Below are 20544 nucleotides of genomic sequence, written 5' to 3'. Positions count from 1 at the left end.
CAGAGGACTCCACAACCGCCATGGAACCGGAACTCCAAGTCTTCCCGATGATCTACCATGCCATGGCCGTCCTGGAACACCAATGCTGACGAAGACAACGGCGGTGAGTACAGCCGCCTAGCACACAAGGGAGGAAGGGAGGAAAAGGAGAGTGACACACACACGCACAACACACACCATTCACACACACACCATACACAGAACCAGCTGCAGAGTAAAACGAATGTCACAGAACCCATGTGAAAATAATGCAAGGACAACAATTCTAATGTACGAAAACTGTAATTTGCTGCCAACAGCCATCATAAAGTAAAATGAAATGTAAATGCAGGCGTCAATGTCCAGATTGGGCCAATGGTCAGTCCAAAGTACGAAAGGGCCACCTGTCCACTAGCTGCAGCAGATGTAGAGGGTTGTTCAGTTGACTGGCTAGTGGAAGAGGCCCGCTGGTGTGCTGTGTAGTCCCATGATATTGGCCATATCACCCAGCACCCCTGCTATGGAGACCATGGTGGTGTTGAGGGTCTGCAAATCTGTCCTGATCTCCTGGTTGTGTTCAATCAATCAATCAATCAATAAAAAAAAAGTGTAGAGCGCGCTACTCACCTGTGAGGGTCTCATGGCGCTGGGTTGGGGAATGGAAGTCGGGGGGCAGGGAGGGTCACTGATCGAACAACCATGTCTTGAGGTTCTTCTGAAGACCAGGAGGTCTTTGGTTTTGCGAAGGTCGGTGGGGAGGGAGTTCCAGGTTTTGGGGGCGAGGTAGGAGAAAGACCTGCCTCCTGTGGTGGTGCGTTGGATGCGGGGGACTGTGGCTAGGGCGAGATCGGCTGATCGGAGGTTGCGTGTGGGAGTGTGGAAGTTGACTCTTTCATTGAGGTAGGTTGGGCCGGTGTTGTGGAGGGATTTGTGTGCGTGGATGAGGATCTTGAATGTGATTCTCTTGTCTAGGGGGAGGCCAAGGACGAGGCGTGCGGCTGTGGTCTGGATTCTCTGGAGTTTGCGTTTGAGTTTGAGTGTGGTGCTGGCGTAGAGGGCATTACCCTAGTCCAGTCTGCTGCTGATGAGTGCGTGGGTGACTGTCTTACTGGTTCCTGGGGGAATCCATTTGAAGGATATTTTTAGAGTGCGGAGTGTGTGGAAGCAGGAGGAGGTTAGAGCATTGATTTGCTGTGTCATGGAGAAGGAGGGGTCAAGGATGAAGCCGAGGTTGCGTGCGTGGTTTGTGGGGTGGGTATGGGGCCTAGGGTGGTGGGCCACCAGGAGTCGTCCCATGTGGTTTTGTTGGAGACGAAGATGATGATCTCGGTTTTGTTTGAGTTGAGCTTGAGGTGGTTAGTGGTCATCCAGTTGGGGGTGTCGAGGAGAGCGGCGTGTAGGTTGGTTTTGGCAGTGGTGGGGTTGCGGGTGAGGGAGAGGATGATTTGGGTGTCATCTGCATAGGAGAGGATAGTGATTCTGTGTGCTTGGAGGATGTTGGCTAGGGGGACCATGTAGATGTTGAAGAGTGTGGGGCTGAGAGAGGACCCTTGGGGGACCCCGCAGGTGATCTTGGTAGTGTTGGAGTGGAAGGGTGGAAGGCGGACTCTCTGGGTCCGGTCGGTGAGGAAGGAGGTGAGCCAGTCTAAGGCTTTGTGGTGAATTCCTATGTTGTGGGGGCGTGTGCGGAGTGTGTGGTGGCAGACGGTGTTAAAGGCTGCGGAGAGGCCTAGGAGGATGAGTGTGACAGTATTGCCTTTGTCGACTTTGGTCCTGATGTTGTCAGTGCATGCGATGAGGGCGGTTCCCGTGCTGTGGTTTTTGCAAAACCCGGATTGTGAGGGGTCAAGAGTGTTGTTTGCTTCGAGGAAGTGGGATAGGCGGGCGTTGACTAATTTCTCTGCAACCTTGGCGGGGAAAGGGAGGAGGGAGATGGGGCGATAGTTGGAGAGGATCTCCGGGTCGGCTTTTTTTTTTTTTTTAGGAGAGCGGTGATTTCCGCGTGCTTCCAGGGATCTTGGTAGGTGACGGAGTTGAAAGAGGAGTTGATTATGTTGTAGAGTATGGGGGCGATGGTTGGGCTAGCTTTGTTGTAGATGCGGTGTGGGCAGGGGTCGGAGGGGGAGCCGGAGTGGATGGAGTTCATGGTTTTTTCAGTTTTTTCGTATATGGTGGGGGTCCATGTGGAGAGTGTGGTGGGGGGTCATGAGTGGGGGTTGGGTATGTGAGGGGTGTGTGTGGTGGGTGTGTGTGGTGGGTGTGTGTAGTATGAAGCTGTTGTGGATGTCCAGGATTTTGTGGAGGAAGTGGTTGGAAAGGGTGTCACATAGGGGCTGTGTGTGTGTGGGGTCTATGTTGCTGGCTTTCGGTTTGGCAAGTTCATTGATGATGGTGAAGAGTTCTTTGCTGTTTTGAGAGTTGTCAAGGCGTGACTTGTAGTGATCTCTTTTGGCGGTGCGTATGAGTTGGTGATGGGTGCGAATGGTGGTTTTGAAGGTGGAGAAGTTGGTTGTGGAAGGTTCTAGTCGCCATACTTTCTCAGCTTGGCGGCATTTGCGCTTGGAGTCTTGGAGTTCAGGGGTGAACCATGGGGCGTTCTTGATGTGGGTGGCGATGTGTTTTCTGAGGGGGGCTAGTGTGTCTGCGCAGGTAGTGGTCCATTTGGAGAGGTTGTGTACCCCTGTGTTGGGGTCGCTGGTGGGGGGGGGTTATGGGCCAGTTGGGAGCTTAGTCGTTCTGTGGGGATCTTGTCCCTCATGCAGTAGGGTGTGTTGATGGTAGTGTGTGGGGGGGTTGGTGAAGGAGAAGTGGACGCAGTGGTGGTCAGTCCAGAGGAGTTTGGTGTTGTGGGTGTAGGCTATGTGTTGGCTTGCGGTGAAAATTGCGTCGAGCATGTGTCCTGCTGAGTGGGTGGGTGCGGTGACCAGTTGTTTGAGTCCGAGGTTGGTGAGGTTGTCTATGAGGGAGGTAGTGTTGTGGTCTTGTAGGTTTTCTAAGTGAAAGTTGAAATCACCGAGGATGATGTAGTCTGTGGAGGTGAGGGTGAGGTGGTCTGTAGATTAGTGTACCTCTGAGGGTGGAGTTGTTGTTAATGTGGATGAGGAGGTGCATGTGTTCAGTGTTGTTTATAGTGTCTTGGGAGCTGGTAGTGACTTTGATGGTGTCTCTGTGTAGGATGGCGATGCCATCGCCTGGCCTGTTGGGGCGGACTTTGTGTTTGGCTCTGGCTATGTCGGGTTCTGAGGAGGGGTTGGTCCAGGTTTCCGTGAGGAAGGCGATGTCAGGTGAGTGTGATGTGATGAGGTCCCAGAGTTCTATGACATGTTTGTGAAGGGAGCAGATGTTGAGGAGGAGGCAGTTGAGGTGGTTGTGGTGGGTGGCGTTGGTTTGGTGCATGAGGGTGTTGTTGTGGTGTGTGTTCTGGTTGTGGGCTGGTGTGCTGCGGGTTGGTTGGTGGGGGCAGGGTGGGTGAGACTTGTTTTGGGGGTGTTGTGTTTGTTGAAGGTGGGGTCGCTATGGTTGGTGTGTGGTGTGAGGAATGAAGAGCAGAAGTGACAGGTGTGGCAGGTGAAGGGGCCATGAGTGTGTGTGGAGCTAGATGTGGTGCATGTGGGGTGGGGGCCTGGGTTGTCAGAGTGGAGGTTGAGGGGGGAGTAGGTGTGTATGAGGGGGGCCAGGGGGACTGGCACTGGGCACGGTCTTGGCGCGGACGGGCACAGACGGGCTTGCCTTTGGCACGCTGTGGCTGCCATAAGAGGAGGCGAGGGTGGGAGTGGCAGCTGGGAGGAGGGAGGGCTTGACGAATTAGAGGGCTGGGGGGTTGGGGCCACAGGGGGCGCAGCGGCGGGAAAACAAGGCACAGAGGACGGTGAGAACGAGGGGGGAGGTGGGAGGGGCCGCAGGGGGCGCAGCGGTGGGAAAACAGGAGAAGAGAGACAGATTGGAGGTGGCGCGTATGGCGGAGCGGGGAGCGACCTACTGTGTTCCTCCTGAAGCTGCTGGTTATCCTGCATGATGTTTAACATCTGGCCCCTTTGTCCTGGGATTGTTGGTAAGCCACCCAGGACATTCGGTTTCCTCGGCCTGAACCCCCCTGGCATACTACTGTCCTCCATGTGTCCCTAGCCCCCTGTTCCTGTGTCCCCTGAACAATGTGCCCCCTGCCACTGAGCCCAGGACCCTGATTGTCTTGGCTGTGAGGTGTGGACTGGGATCCCTGTACAGGTGGGTATACTGCTGATGGACGTGTCCTGGGGACAGAGGTGTGGGGACGTTAGGTGGCTGCTGTGGTATTGGATACGGTGGGGGGAGGCTCTGTGGTGGAGTGGGTGTGGGCTGGGGTAGCCGACTGACCAGTGGTCTCTGATGGGCAAGGAAGTTCATCCAGATCCAGAAGTCCAGAGTTACTGTCGTCACATAGCCAAGTTTATATGTTAGGTTTTGACATCTCCCCTTGATGATTTGGGATGGGCCTTGTGTGTCATCCTAGATGAGTAACTGTTTGTGTAGGTATGTGATGTTGTGTATACTGATGTGCCTTGCATATTTGCCCTGGGACCTTGGACACAGCTGGCTACAATCCACAAAACATAACACTACTCCTCAGTGTTATATGCCAAAGAAAAAGAAGTGATGGATGACTGTCATCAGCCATGTGTCTGGTCAAGAGAGTAAACTGGCCTTTGGCCCCCCTGAGACCACTTGTCTTCAGTATGTGACGTGTCCTGGTCGCTCATTACTGTTTTTCATGTGAAGGTGGCCATCATACATGTGACAGTGCATGCATTGTTGTTTGTGTGCAGCTACAGATCAAAACATTCCCGTGGTAAGTGGTGAGTGTCCATTGGCATGATTTAGGTGTGATCACTGTTGCCAACATTCCTTGTGCTGACATGTTAGCCTGTGTCCCTTTCTCTTTGTCAAGATGTATACACTGCTGTTTCATGCATGGTCTACCTGTGGTCATGGGATGTTTTCTGTATTCACTCACATATATGTGCATGCCTACTTGTGTTTGGAATAGGACATTTGCAATAGTGCTAAATTTCATGTGGTGCCACAAACAGGAGTTTGTCACCACTGATTGCTGGCTCACGCGTACCATCACCCATCATTGCATGTCATTTGGCATGTATAACTGCAGCAGCAATGAGGGACATGACAGATAGGACTACAGTTTTAGTACACAATGCGCATTTTCATGCCATTGATATGGCATCATGTAGAAAAGTACATGGCACATGTGTAATGGGGAAGGTTAATTACCTGACTGTTGGCATGCATCATGGAGTGACTTGCAGTTATGTTGGAATCACATGTGGGTGTGTACAACCATTCATCTATGGACAACTGGGTTTGTAAGATCAAAATAGAAACAGTTATGTTGCTTACCATTGGGCAACATGTTGTGGGACTTCTACAAGTAGATGCAAATCTCTAGGCCTCTCTAACATTCAAAAGATTGATGCAATCAGAGTATGTCATTGTAAGGTGTGCCACACAGTAGTGGTCATTTCCCTGGCACTTGCTGATTCATTGTGTTGTGGATTTTAGAGACATTTCTCCCTGACAATTTGCACATTTTGTCAACAGTGTATATTTCTATGTCAAATGTGTAGTATGTCTGAGCAACCTTAGCACAAACTCCATTAGGACAGATTACACATGGTGAAGTGTGCATTGTTGATATGTTTTCAGTGTGAAATTAGTATTTCCTTGTCACCTTCTTCAGCCTACTGTGCTGCTGTCAGCAACATGGCAGGATTTTTGAGGATAATTTCTTATTGTTGTGTTATTGCGTATGTGACAAATAGATGCCAGCATGACCTTGTGTGGGATATGTGTGAATGAACTCAGAATCAGCCCACTATTGTATGACAACAGGTAATTGAGGTATGCTCCGTAAGGCAAAGCATTGAATGTGATGTGGTCTCCTACTTGTTCAATGGTTACTGTGATTACACAACTTCACCCATGCAATAGGAGTAGTATGAGATCCTGATTTTGCTGTGGGCAGCTATTGCCAGTTCATGTGCCATGCATATGGTATGGTACATGTAGGAGCCGCTTTGATGTAGTTTGTTGCTGGTGTCTACTTGACATCATGGTAATGTTTGTTAATCACAGCTGTTGCTCAAGTGTGATCAGGAACATGTGGTGACCCTTTTCCTCTTTGTATTTGCAGCATCATTCCAGGCAAGCAAAGGAGACAGGACACAACCAAGTGGGTAAACATCTGACAAAAGTACCTCAAGTCATGACACCACTGATACAGAGGGACTTGGTGGCCTGCAGGGTGAAGAGAGTGCCACAGAGGAGACAGAATCAACATCTTCATCATCAGACTATACCTCCAGTGGCACTCCCTAGTGGGGACAGACCCATCAGGACCTGCTCCTGTACAATCCTTGTCCGCCACCCCAAGTTCTAATGCCACCCCCCTGTTGCTCTGCAACCAGGAAGGTGGGCGTCTTTTTTGCTGCAGGCACCTCAGCCTCAGCCTCTTTTACCCCTGCTGCCCTGAGTGAGGAGGCTATTGACCTCCAGAGGAACACCTCTGTGGAGCAGACTACCATTGTGAATGACATCCAAGGGTTGGCCAGCCAACTTCAGCAGACCAATGCTTTCCTGGAAGGCATTCATAGTGACCAGGAGTGGCTTGTGGGGCTTTGTTGGGGTGGGGCTGTGCAGGGGGGAGAGGAGGGGTGCGGGCGAATTAATTAAAAACAATCCAAATATAAATCACTTACCTGCTTCTTTACACTGCTGTGCTGCTCATTTGCAATGTGGGGAGTGCACAGTGTACTTCCCTCATTGTCATCATCCTGAATGCCCCACCCCTTTAACAAATGAAACAATAATAAACGTGGTTTATTATTGTTTCATTTGTTAAATGTGTTTTACAGTGGCTGCTGCTGGTGGGGGGTGATGCTCCTCCACCCTAATGGAGGAGCTGCACCTGAAGGTAACATGTCTAGCTTACAGAGATTTTTTCAGGCTCTTGCCTCCTCACTGATGGCCGCCATTCACCCACCCACATTCCTCCACCTCTCTACCTCACTATTCCCAAATCCCAAATCTCTTATCCCCTTCCTGTCCCAAGCATACAGACACATCCGCACACACCCACCTCAACACACACAAGCAGCACACATCAACACAAACACCACAAGACACAGCGGAATGCAGGCACTCAATGTTCACCCACAGACACTACATCAGCCATCACTTCAACAGACACCCCCTTCACCCCACTGACCCACACACTGCATCAAGAATGCCCTTAGATACCAGCACATCACTTCCAGAAACATCCACCCCATCAACCATACCTGCAGACACTACTCAACACACACAGACACATCCACCACATCAACCATACCCACAGACACCACCCCAACACACATGGACACATCCATAACATCCACCATACCAACAGACACCACCCCAACAGACACACTCACATCTACCACTCCCACATAACCCAACAACTCCACCTCCCAGCTCCCAAGCCATGCAAATGTGCACACTCACACATGCAACAGACACCACCCAAACATAAGCATAATTCACATGTGTACACACCCAAGGTATCAACATCCATAGGCACACCAACCACTCCCTCTACCTCCAAAACCCCAAGCCCATCTGATGAACCTCCCTATTTTGCCAAGGAGAGTTTCCTTTTCAAACTTGCCCTTTCCCCTGTTACCTCTAAATTCCCACCCAAACTGAAGTGCCCCCCGACCCATCCAGGTCCTCCCCTGTCACACCTCCCACAAGAAGAAGCCTTCCCCCCAAAGAAGAACACCCTCCTCCAAACCCAAACTCACCTATCCCAAATCCGACCTGCCTCCGAGTGATCTTTGAGGTACCTGCTTGCCCACTTGATGCCCCTTTCTGTGGAGGTTCCCTGGCAGTGATTGGAGGCAGGTTTGGGCACAGTAATGTGCATGGACACTTAATTGGAGTGGCCAATGGCCTTTGCTTTCATTTATGTTGAATACACACAAGTTTTTCTTGGGTACACCTTTGTCCTGCAATTACTTTTCTACCTTGATGCTGTTCCTGAGTAATTAGTGTAGTATGCCTACAGTTGTGTGTGTTTGACCTTGATTACTGATCCATTTGCTGTTTACAATACCTGACTTTGTGGGCAGGGCTGGTGTCAACCAAGACAATGGTAGATGTACACTGTATGGATATTTGTTTGGTAATCCAATTTGGATATCATTACATTGTGTTCTCTTTGCTATGGTAAGTATTTAATCTTATGTTGGCCAATGTCAGCATGCATGGTGTTTGACTTGACCCCATGATATAGATAGTTCATTTGTGTCATGTGTGAACGCCAGAGTTTTGTTTGTCCCCTAATGGAGGGTGTTCAATTGTGCTAGCTTTCTTTGCATTTGACTGAGCATGTGTCCATTTTGATGTGTGCACCTTGCAGCTACTTCATCTAGACATATTGCCATGCTGTTGCTGTGGTATGTGCTTTCTTGACTTGCACTTACACATTATGCAGATAGACCTGTCACTTGGCTCTTCTATTATTTGTCCCTGAGAGACATTAAGTGCCAGTTCATATGAAAATGTCTTTTTGGGGGCATGTGCAAAGTGTAATTTGTCCCAGGGCAGCATCCTTCTACAAGTGCTCCTGATGCCCCATCCCCATTTTGCATTGTGAACATTGAATATTTGACTCCCAAAATATTGTGCACCCCATTGACCTTTCATTGTGTTGCAATGTGTATGATGTGTGGGTCCATTGCAGGGCTGTTTCATGGGGGGGACAGGTATTTATGTTCCATGAAACATCCATACATATGTGTCTTCAATCTGATGACAGTCCATGAAATATGTGCAATGTGAGGGTGTGAGTTGAATTATGCGTGATGTTTCTGCGGTGTTGGTATTGTGTGGCCCAATGTTCTGTAGGCTTCACTGTCCCTGTGCCAAAGATGAGCAGACATGTGCTTTGTGTACTGTGGTGGTGCAGTGTCAGTGACCTGCCCACAAGAGGCATTTAAAGGGCTGTGAATGTGTCATTGTTTGTGAATGACTCTTACCCAGGGCACAATGACATGTGTACTTGGTGCCTGCTGCTTAAGTCCCATATCTTGTGGATGACGGCGAGCTGATCTGGTACAACCACCAAGCCATGGTGCATGGACCGCCAAACTCATAATCAGGCTCTAAGTGGCATATTTATACTCAGTTTGCTCTGAATTAGTGTCATTTTGTTATACACCAATCCAGTGCAAACTTAACTCCATATTTATATTTTGGTGCTAGACATGTCTAGCGCCAAAATATTGGAGTTAAAGTCATTTTTTGCCTGCGGAAAACTACCTTGCGTCAATTAGATGTAAGGTAGGCGTTCCCGGGCAAAAAATGACTCTAAGGCCCTGACGCCTTATTCATCCTCCCATGCAAAAATGGTGCACGGAAGGGAGGCGGGCCTCCGCTAAGCTTAGCACCATTATTTAACGCCTCAGTCAGGGCAGGTGTTAGGGGGCCTGTAGGCCTTTTTCAAGGTCAGAGACCATGGAAGGAGCCCACAGGTACCCTTCCCTGGACCCTGGGACACCCCCACCTACATCAGAGGGACAGCAAAGGATAGGGGACCCACATCCCAGTTAAGTATAGGTAAGTATAGGTGAGTATATTAAAAAAACAAACTTGGGCCCCCCTACATTGCACTGTCCCCAATGGCCATGCCCAGGGGACATATGTCCCCTAGGCACGGCCATTGGGCTGGGGAGGCATGACTCCTGTCTTTACTTAGACTGGAGTCATGTCCATGGGGTTTGTGCGCCAAAATATGGCACTAATCAGGTTAGAGTTATTTTCTTGACTCTAACATGACTAGCGCCTTTCTTTGACGCACAACCTACAGTTTTCCCTACGCCTCCCCCACCCGGTTAGCATCAACTATTTTGACACCAACCGTGCCTTATCATCCGCTAATGTCATACCATAAATATGACGCCCGGCCGGCTCTTTGGGATGGCGCTAGCTGGCGGTATACTTTTTGACAAAAAGTATAAATCAGGGCCTTAGTCTTCCTATTTTAAAGCTTTTCTCTCATCAACAGGCTCATCAGCAGGTCCACAGGCTTCTCAGTTCCAACATTTTTAGCGACAGTGGCCTGCTGCAGCTCAATGCCCTGGGGAGCTTCTGGAAGTCTTTGCTCAACAGTGAGGAGCCCAGGAGTGTTCAATTGTACACATCAGCAAGGTTAGGCTAATTTGCAATTTGACGACGGATGCTTGCCTCTCGACGTCGAGCCAGGCTCCTCCTGGAGCTTTTCTGCAAAAAACCTTCCAAACTTTGAGAATGTGCTTCTTGTTCATACCTATTGGGGAAAATAAGGGCCCAGTGACACCAGCAAAGGGTTCAGTGACTCTGGATTACCTTTTGTGGCTAGGACTCAGTTTCCTACAATGCTCCTGCTCAGTCCAGGAACAATCCATTTGTAACTGGTCAACTGGGATTATCCCCTCTTTGGCCTGGCAGGTGACTTCTTTAAGCTCTGTTGTACCTGTTGCTGGTCTGGGAGTCCACTCCTTTTCCTTGGATTCAGACACAGTCCTTTCTTTGGGAGCACTGTGAGTGCACAAAGTGCAGTGTTTCTGAGTGTAAGCCTTCTGTGGTGTAGTCCAATGGTCCAGCAAAGCAGTCCTTCTTCTTCTGATGCTCCAAGCAGTATGTTCTGAGGAGCTACTGCAGCTTGTTGGACTAGCAAGAGGAGTTGACACCCCAACTAATAGGGGTAAAGTTACCTCCCTCTGCTATGACCACTGCATGCAAAGTGTGGCATTTTTGTGACTTCAAATGCAGCGTTCTCCAAAAATAAAAAGAGAGAAAATCTCTCTTTGTTGTGAATATACCAAAGTTGTGGCTAACAACTGACTACACTCCCCTTTCTTCCCCACATATAATCTAATTAGTGGAGCTACATTCGGGGGGTGGCGTTGGTCCTATGACATCGGTTCTCCTACCTTTGGAGTCCAACTTATTTCCTCAGCCCCTTTCCTTCTCCAAGAAGCAAGTGTCCTCCCACCAAATGGCTGTATTGTTTCAGTCCCAGGCCTCTTCACATCTACTCAGGAAGAAGCCTGGCTCAGGCTGTCAAAGGATAGCTAATCATAAGATCAAATCAAATCAAATCATTAACATTTATAAAGCGTGCTACTCACCCGTGCGGGTCTCAAGGTGCTAGGGGAAAGAGGGGGTTACTGCTGCTCAAAAAGCCAGGTCTTTAGGAGTCTCCGGAAAGCGGAGTGGTCCTGGGTGGTCCTGAGGCTGGTTGGGAGGGAGTTCCAGGTCCTGGCCGCCAGGAAGGAGAAAGATCTCCCACCCGCCGTGGAGCGGCGGATGCGAGGGACGGAAGCGAGTGCGAGGCCAGAGGAACGGAGGAGGCGGGTGGGGACGAAGAAGCTGAGGCGTCGGTTGAGGTATTCCAGTCCCTTGTTGTGGAGGGCTTTGTGTGCGTGGGTGAGAAGTCGAAAGGTGATCCTTTTGCTGACTGGGAGCCAATGCAGGTGTCTCAGGTGTGCGGAGATGTGGCTGTTGCGGGGTACGTCGAGGATGAGGCGGGCCGAGGCGTTTTGAATGCGTTGCAGGCGATTTTGGAGTTTGGCTGTGGTCCCAGCGTAGAGGGTGTTGCCGTAGTCCAGGTGGCTCGTGACGAGGGCGTGGGTCACGGTTTTTCTAGTGTCGGCGGGGATCCAGCGGAAGATCTTGCGGAGCATGCGGAGGGTGAGGAAGCAGGCGGAGGACACAGCGTTGACTTGCTTGGTCATGGTGAGAAGAGGGTCCAAGATGAAGCCGAGGTTGCGGGCGTGGTCTGCGGGGGCCGGTGCGGTGCCGAGGGTCGTGGGCCACCAGGAGTCGTCCCAGGCGGACGGGGTGTTGCCAAGGATGAGGACTTCCATTTTTTCAGAGTTCAGCTTTAGGCGGCTGAGCCTCATCCAATCTGCGACGTCCTTCATACCCTCTTGTAGGTTGGTCTTGGCGCTGGCGGGGTCCTTAGTGAGGGAGAGTATAAGTTCGGTGTCGTCGGCGTAAGAAGCTGATATAGGGCTGAAATTACTTTCCTGTAATAGTTACAATAAATCCAAACTTAGCAGGTTGTTGAATTTAACATGGCCATTAATTTGATACTTTGAAAGAGCTGCTAGCTAACTCCAAAGCAATGATATACGTTATTAAGTTTAACAAAGCCATATGTTAGCCTAAGGGGCTAACAACACTACAATCCGGAAACATTACTTTGGCTGTTTTAACATACCAGGGTATATAAACATCTTTTATGTTGTTCCTGCTTTGTATAAGTATGCACCCTACACTTGTGGCACCTAGAGAAGAACTTAGGATGCTTCTGCTGTGACTAAACCAAAATGCAAACTATTTCAAGGGGAGAAAAACATGACTTCTTGTTTCAATGGACCTGATGAACACTCTTGTAGAGCCAAATTTTAAAAAATGTAAAAATTATAACTGCAGCATACAGGCAGCATACAGTCCGCAAATGGGTAAAGCAGTGCAAAGGGTCCTATCCCGAATCGGTCCCTATCAGTTACCCTAGGATGGACAAAATATTCACTTTCGGCTGGTGATCAAAAAACATTGTCATAAAAGGAGCTTTTAAAATGCTAGGAAAAAGGAATACTGTGTCCTTGGTATTATCTAAATATTTGAAGTATAGACACACCTCAGGATGCCTCTCATTATTGTATTTATATTGTTCTCGAAGATCTTAGGATATTGTAATATAAAATGATTAACCACTTTTTCCAGAACTTTCCTTCACAGAAATGTGAGAAAATGTGTCTTTTAGTCAAAGTTTGAGATTTCTAAGGCATTCTGGGTAAAGGAACCTAGACAGAGTCATGCAAGTCAGACCACCTAGATACCCCGAGGTATCTAGTTTTTAAAAATGTACAGGTTTGCTAGATTTCCTTAGGTGTCGTCTGAGCTAGGGTCTAAATTCAACAGCTGCCCACATTAGAAAAAGGGTCAGTTTTCAGGTGAAAAATATGATGTGTCCATGTTTCATTTTGGGTTGTTTCCTGAACCGGGCACTAGACCTACCCGAACAAGTGAAATTCAAATTTTATTAGGCCCTTTTTATTGTTTCCTGTTGCGGGCAATAGGCCTACCAACACATGTAAGGTACCATTTTTATCTGGAGACTTGGGGGAACACCAGGTGGATGGGAATTTGTGGCTCCCCACATATTCCTGAAATTTCCATCACAGAAATTTGAGGAAACTGTAATATTTTAGACACAGTTTGAGGTTTGCAAGGAATTCTGGGAATCCAAACACCTGGTGTGAGCCACAGAAGTCATCCTTCCCTGGATACCCCTATGTATCTAGTTATAAAAAATGTACAGGTTTGCTAGGTTTCCGTAGGTGCCAGCTGATCTATGATCCAAAATCTACAGCTAACCACATTTGAAAAAAGGGCCAGTTTTCAGATGAAAAAAGCAATGCATCCATGTTGTGTCATTTCCATGTTGGCTGTTTCCTGTCACGGGCGCTAGGTGTACCCACACAAGTGAGGTACCATTCGTATAAGGAGACTTGGGAAAATTCCAGGTGGATAGAAGTTTGTGGCTCTCCACAGATTCCATAACTTTCCTTCATAGAAATGTGTGGAAAATGTGTTTTTCTAGCTAACATTTGTGGTTTCCAAGGGATTCTGGGAAAAGAAACCTGGAGAGGGTCATGCAAGTCAGCCTACCCTGAATACAATAGTTGTCTAGTGTTAAAAAATGTACAGATTTACTCTGTGTCCTTAGGTGTCCGCTGGTGTAGAGTCTACAAAATCAACAGCTATAGTTTCCTTAGTTTCCTTAGGTGTTGGCTAAGCTAGGGTCTAAAATCAACAGCTACCCATATTAGAAAAATGTGTCAGTTTTCAGTTGAAAACTATAATGCAGCCATGTTGGGTTATGGGCCTTTTTATGTCCGGGCACTAGGCCTACACACACAAGTGAGATACCAATTTTATTGGGCCATTTTTTATTTGTTTCCTGTTGCAGGCAATAGGCCTACCCACAAAAGTGAGGTACAATTTGTATTCAGAGACTTGGGGAAATAGCAGGTGGATAGAAATCTGTGGCTCTCCACAACTTTCCATCACAGAAATGTGAGATAAATGTGTTTTTTTAGTCAAAGGGCCAACCCGCACAAGTGAGATACCATTTTTATCAAGATACTTGGTAGAATGCCAGATGGATAGAAATTTGTGGCTCCCCATTGATCCCAGAAGTTTCTATCACAGTAAACAAGGAAAATATTTTTTTAGTCAGAGGTTTAGGTCTGTAAAGGATTCTGAATGCAAGTAAAAACCTGGTGAGAGCGGCACAAGTCACATCATATTTGGTACCCAGAGGTGTCTTGTTTTCAGAAACATGGAGTTTTCCCTAGGTACAGGCTGAGCTAGAGACCAAAATCTACAGCTACCCACATTGATAAAAAAGGGTTAATTTTCAGTGGATATATGTGGTGCTTCCATGTTGTGTTTTGGACCATTTCCTGCCACGGACGCTAGCTCTACCCAGGCAAGTGAGGTTCCATTTTCATCTGGAGACTTGGGGGAATGCGGTGTGGATGAATGTTTGTAGCTCCCCACAGATTCTAGGACTTTCCGTTACAGAAATATGAGGAAAATGTGTTTTTTAAGTCCAAATTTGAGGTTCGTAAGGGATTCTAGGCAAACAAACCTGGTGAGAGCCAATAAAGTCATCCCACCCTGGACACCCCAAGGCATCTAATGTTAAAAAATTTACAGAATTTGCAGGTTTTGCTAGGTAGCTGCTGAGCTAGGGTATAAAACCGAAAGCTATCCACTTTGGAAAAATTGGTCAGTTTTCAGTGAAATAATGCAATGCGTCCATGTTGTGTTTTATCCCATTTCCTGTTTCGGTCACCAGGCTTGCCCACCAAGTGAGGTGTCATTTTTATCAGGAATCTTAGGGGAATGCTGGGTAGATGGACGTCTGTTGTTCCCCTGTAAGAAAGTCATCCTTTTTGCCCTGGTCACCCCTATCTTTTTTGTACTCATACTGGTGGGTACTGACTTTGATTTTGCCCTGCGCTCTACTAACCAGGTCAAGGGCCAGTACTCTGGATAAAAGGTAGATGGTAATTAGACCTAAGTGCAATTGTCACTGACAACCTACCTGTAAGTCCGTAGTATGTGGTGGGGCATGTAGGTTTAGAAGCTCAGCAGATTTACTACACTTATGTGTGCACTGCTGTGTGGTCTGCTGTCATTTTGAAAGTCAGCTCTGCCTTGCAGGCTGCTTTTAACTATATGAAAATTCAACTTTGGAATCGAAAGTACTTCCAAAGTCTTAAACTAGTTTATTTTTACATAGAAATAGGCACGGGTGGAAAACTACGCTCTGCTTGCAGAGTTTTTGGAATCCAGGCTCTCCATGCTATACGGAGTAGCACAGAATTCATGAAATCTGCCATCTGGTGTGAAGCAGAATTCTGTTTGCGTGTGCAAAAATAGTTTTCTTGATACTCCCAGGCCCATAGTGCATGCACCAGAGATTTCACTCCCACTCATGTAGCTTCGGACTGCGAAGGCACCAAAATAGTGCTGCTCGCCACCGCACCTTGAGCAGATTTTCTACTTGGGAAGCAGCTAAATCTACTCAAAAAGATGTTTTCAAGTGGATTTTCTTCTCCAACTGACCGTTCAAGTTGTTTTTTATTGTAAGAAGACTTTTTTTGCCTTTTTAATTTTTTTTATTTCCAACAGAAAGGAAGTGCCCAAGTGACTTCAACTTCTGGTTTCTGTCCAGCAGACTAGTCGCAGTGTTTTTCCTTCTCCGCGTCACTTTTCACTTGATTTTGAGGTTGAAGGATAGCTCTCTTTTTCTGCTGGATATATATCTTTGGATTTAAGGAATTTGTGGAATATTTAAGAGCCCCTAGCGCCATTCTAACGCGACATTAGTGTCATTTCTTGATGCTAATGTGGCATTAGAAGGCCAAAAACGGCACGCCATATTTACAAAGTGGCTCACCGCATTCATTGAGCCACTTTGTGTTCCTTTGCGCTACATTATGCTTGCCCCAGGCATAAGGTATGCAAAGGAGTGTTCCCCCTTTGGTGGGAGTGGGGGGCGAAAAAATGTCACAAGGAAATCTAACAGATTTCCTTGCATCATTTTTTCCGGCACTTTTAATGCCTGCTCAGAGCAGGTGTTAAAAGGGGGCATGCCATTAAATACAATGGTCCCCTATGTACTCTGCAGGAGGAGCACCAAACATTTGGCACTACTCCTGCAGAGTACATCAATAGTGCGAAAAGAAATTATGCTATTGCCCCCGACCCTGCACAATGGTGCACTGTATTTTAAATAGGATGCACACATGGTGATGGTAGGGGGGCGCTAAGGGGTGCAAGAAAAGTGACCCTGCACTGTGTGCAGCACCACTCTTCTTAAATTTGCCCCTTGAATTTTGTAATATCACACAAGTAAGTTCAAAAACTATTGTTTAATGGTGTTGTTTGTTTGATAAGGCAAACAAGGGAAAAAGTTGCACAGCTCAGTATCTTTTCTCCATGTTTGTTACATTTGCAATATTCATTTATTTTACTCTGTAGCCTAGTCTTCTAACAGGACATCCAGCCAGTAGGCCCAGTACAAGTCATCACTGCATGAAATAAATGTTTCTGTGTTATATGTTTTTATAACATCATTTAGGGCAGGGATAGAATTGGATTAAAATAAAAGTGTTGGCTATTGTTTGAAGTTCATGTTTTTTATAGCTCAGTTAATTTTCATGTTTTGCTGAGTTAATGGTAATGTTTTCTTCAGTGTTACTATCATGCCTTCTTTTTCTTACAAGTGTGTATGTGTGTTTGTTATCAGGCACCATTTGTGTTTGTTTTCCATGCCATGTGGCCAGGGGCCATTTTGTGTAGTATGTGTCTATTGGCCTGAATTTGCTCTTTGTTCCCCATTCCTCTTTTCTGGTTGTTCTTTGACCATGTGGCTGGCACCCATTTTGTGCATCCAGCCAGTGTGGTTTTGCTATAGGCTTGGATGTGATATAATTCTAGTACTCATTGTAGTATATGTATATTATGAATATGATGATGAACAGTGTCTATATTACATGCATTTTTTTGCATTTTTCATTTGCACCTCCTTTCCTCACCATAGATTTCTTCTCATACCCCCATACATACATCAGCAAATATGTATCGTATTGTTTATTTTTTTATTTTTTATTTGTTTTATATTTATTTTTTTATTTTATTTATTACTTTTTAGTTTACATTTATTTTTACTTTTTTTGTGTGGTTTTTTTGCATTTTGCCTCAATCCATCCATCCACCATAAGTGCTCATCTGCACAACCGCATTCATTTTTTTAGGTATAATTCCATTTCCTCCTCTACACCCGCCTGTGGTGCACTTAATGTAAAGGCCATTGGCACCTGTGGGGCACTTTACTAGGGACTCATAGGTAAATTACATATGTCAATTTTGGATAAGACGATATTACCATGTTTAGAGGAGTGAGCACAAGCACTCTAGCACTTGCCGGCAGTGATAAAGAATGCAGAGTGCTACTACCAGCAAAAATGAGGTCAGAAAAATAAAGGAGGAAAACAAAGGGTTTGGAGGAAGACCACCCTAAGGCTGACAGTTTTAACCCCGTTATACTCCTGAGAACTCACATACAATCATCTTAAATACCAAGAAGAACTTTCGATTCCAGAAGGCCCAAGAACCTTAAGTAAAAGTTTGTGATCCGCACACAATATCCTTTTTTTACCCAAATAAATGTAAGCAAGAAATGTATCACTACACTACATGTACATGCAGAAAACTCACACTGCCATACATCCATAACACAACACACACAAACAATTGTCATTACACCCATGTATAATACAACCACGGCAATCAAAACAATTGCACACTCATCTATAAAAACATGTGCACAAAAAAGCTCAACTATAAATATCACTCACCTAAATATTGCACACAGCAACACAAAACAGTAATACACATGTACTGACCTGCATACACAACTAGAAGCATGACATTACACTTACAGGTCGCATTGCAAAGTGCACATGTGGACACATGTGTCAAGACCCTTCAAACCTGCCATGCCATTACTACGAAAGGTGCCAGAAAAGTAATCAGAATGCAGATGAAGAAGTATTCTCAGTGGAGACAGCATCGTCCAGGCTGGAAGAAGATCTGCCAAGTTGTGTTGCACCTTTTACATAAAGGAGGTTGAGAACTGGAATCCAAGATGTCCGCCGTTTAGGCTGACAGAGAAGTTGCTGCTCTAGTGTTGCATTAGTCCAGTTGCTAGGATACGCGTGCGAAGCCAACTGCGCTTTGACAGGAGTCAGGTGTTCGGCGAGAGAGCGCATCTGTGAAGAAACATTCTGTGAGGAAAATTCGTCTTACAAGTATCTTGATAGAAAAAAGAAAACACAAGCGTTACTCACAGCAAACGAAAACCCAGGAAGCAGAGAGCAAATTCAGAAAATTAACTTTATTGAAGGTTTATGAAAATTCTGTGGTAAGAAAAAATACGACAATTCAAAGAGCATTTAGAGAGCATAAATATATTAACGACTCAAATAACATAGCATGCTTGACATAACCAACTAAACACAAGAAAAGCTATACAGGCAATATTTACGCTATTTGCCTTACGAGGAAGCTAATAAGAGGCAGTTACCTAAAAGGTCATTCCCTTTAGCCTGAATTCAAGATAATAAGTAACTATATATATATATATATATATACATATATATTTATATATATATATATAGCGACATTCTTGAGAAAAAGAAAAGTATACAGAGGAAAAAAGACTCAAACATTTCTCAGTTAAGAAGCGGACAATTCTTCTATTGAACTGAGAGAGTTTATTTTCTAAGAAACTTATTTCCATTTCAATAACAACAGTAAGACAAACAGAGACAGAGGCAAATTTCCCAGAGAGATCAGGGTGAGTGATTATAGTATAGCTGGGTTGAAATGATTAGTTGTTAAGTTAATTGGTATATATTAGTGTGTCCTTATTAATTGTGGCAACAATCTTTCAGGTGCCGTTCACCAGCTAAACCAACAGTGAGGTGGCAGTCCGCGCCTTGATGAAGCATCATCTCTGAGGCAGTCTCTCTAAATCCCATTCCCCTTTCCCCTTCCACGGTGCTCAATACGGAGATTAGTTTTGTTGCGAGTAGTCTGGGTTGCGATAGAGGACCAATCTTCTGCTCCTGAGGAAATCAACTCCAGGTATCTGACAACATGTTACAATTGCGATGTTTAGTGTATTTTGGTGCAAGCATTCATGTGCTAATTAACACTTACACCAAGATAAAATTTGTGAAATGCATCAGATTTTTGTAATGTAGATATGTCTCCAATGATGTTTTGCAAACATATACTCGCCACGCGTTGTCAAGAAAAAAGAATACTGTGACATGTATATGACTGAACTGGTTCTGAGATAATGTCAAGGGCCAACACAATATTTACAAGTAATATGTAATGCTTACCTTGGAGTCTGGTGATGGCGGGGTCGTCTGTCATCTGTGGTCCAGTGGCAGCAGCGACTGCAGATCTTGACCAGTCAGAAACTCAAGTGGAAGCCGAAAAAAGGTGGGTTTTTACCTCATTTCCCTTCCAATCCGCCAATTCAGGTGTGGAGGTAATGCTGTCACTGCTGCCTTGGCGGGAAGGCACATCGTATTCTACTAGGGAGGAACAGTGGCTGGAGTCCCGCCACCAGCCACTGTTTCCAATGGCGCCATGGACATGGGTAGTTTCAAGGCACAGTCGGCAGGACTTGGACTTCCACCTGTGGTCCCATCAACATCTAAATCGGGCGGGCCAAGGCAGAAGACAGGACCAGTACCACCAAGATCTAAATCAGACTCCAAGTCTACGCCCATCCACATGCAAACCACACTCTAAGCCAGTTATTTGTTTTTTCACATCTCTCTGGCGACAGATGAAAACCACAGCTCTATCAATTTTCTGGTTTTATGACTTTCCTTCAAAATAAGAGAGTCTCAAAGTTAAGATATCTTTTGCTGAAGATAGAAGAGAAGAAGGGGATTTTTTGTTGTCAAATCGTTTTTTTTTTATTTCTCACTCGGATCCTATTAAAGTGGGGAAGACAACACATTTAATGCAAACATATCCTATTGCAGTTTATATAACTGTATCACTGCCTGTGTGTGGTTGTATGAGTAGCAGTGTAAGTGACTGTGTGGGTATGTAAGTGGCTGTATTGTTGTATACATGGCAGTGTGAGTGGATGTGTGTGTACCTGTGAGAGTCTGTGAACGGTAGTGGTCAGCTGGGTCTCTGAGTGGCTGTATCAGTGACTGTATGGGTGTATGAGTGGCTGTATGGATCTGTGAGTGGGGTGGTACAGGTTTTGTGTATGTGAATGAGTGTGAGCGAGTGTATGAGTGTCTGAATGAGTGTGTGAGTCTGTGAGTGGGTATGTGAGTGTGTGAATAAATGTGTGAGTGAGTGAGTGAG

This window comes from Pleurodeles waltl, chromosome 8, assembly GCF_031143425.1.
Source record: "Pleurodeles waltl isolate 20211129_DDA chromosome 8, aPleWal1.hap1.20221129, whole genome shotgun sequence".
In the NCBI taxonomy this organism is placed as follows: Eukaryota; Metazoa; Chordata; class Amphibia; order Caudata; family Salamandridae; genus Pleurodeles; species Pleurodeles waltl.
The sequence above is the reverse complement of the archived record's forward strand: the minus strand, read 5'-3'. Positions refer to the sequence as shown.